This window comes from Penaeus monodon, chromosome 29, assembly GCF_015228065.2.
Source record: "Penaeus monodon isolate SGIC_2016 chromosome 29, NSTDA_Pmon_1, whole genome shotgun sequence".
Taxonomy (NCBI): domain Eukaryota; kingdom Metazoa; phylum Arthropoda; class Malacostraca; order Decapoda; family Penaeidae; genus Penaeus; species Penaeus monodon.
In genome coordinates, this window is record NC_051414.1 from 24,368,326 (window position 1) to 24,368,842 (window position 517).

At 45.5% G+C, this 517-nt stretch overlaps 1 protein-coding gene across 1 annotated transcript in view; it reads left to right on the forward strand.

The window, feature by feature from the left end:
• The window catches only part of LOC119592053 (beta-hexosaminidase subunit beta-like), a gene marked incomplete in the record, with an annotated part of 40,765 nt that overhangs the window by 32,921 nt on the left and 7,327 nt on the right, over nucleotides 1-517 (forward strand).

Below are 517 nucleotides of genomic sequence, written 5' to 3' on the forward strand. Positions count from 1 at the left end.
CCAGGAGACTTAGAAAGCGGGGAGAAGGAGAGGAAGAAACAGACATACAAATTGACAGAAATTGAATGGCCGCAGGGAAGAAATGATTTGGCTTTAAGATTGGAAGGAAAAAGATAGAACACAGATTAAGAGATCAGACACAATGATAATATAAAACAGAGGCGGCAAAATAGTCGAAAGAAAACGGTGGAGAGAGATGTTACGATATCAGAGAAAGAGTGATGCAAGGAACTGTATGTCGCAAAATGCACAGGAAAGGGTTACAGCAAATAGAAACGATGGCGTTATACAAGGAGGGATGTTTATTAATAAGTTAAACGAAGGATGCTGGGGCAAGTGTTTGTAAATGGGGTGGGAGGAAAGGGGGGAAGGAAAGAGGGAGAACGTTGCGAGATAGGGAGGGTGTGGTCAAGAGAGAGGACGTGGGAGAGCGACGAAGTGGAGAGAAAGAGAGAGAGGCAGGCTAAGGGAGAAAGTGTGAGGAAGAGGGGCTGGCCTAATGAGAAGGAAAGGGCAC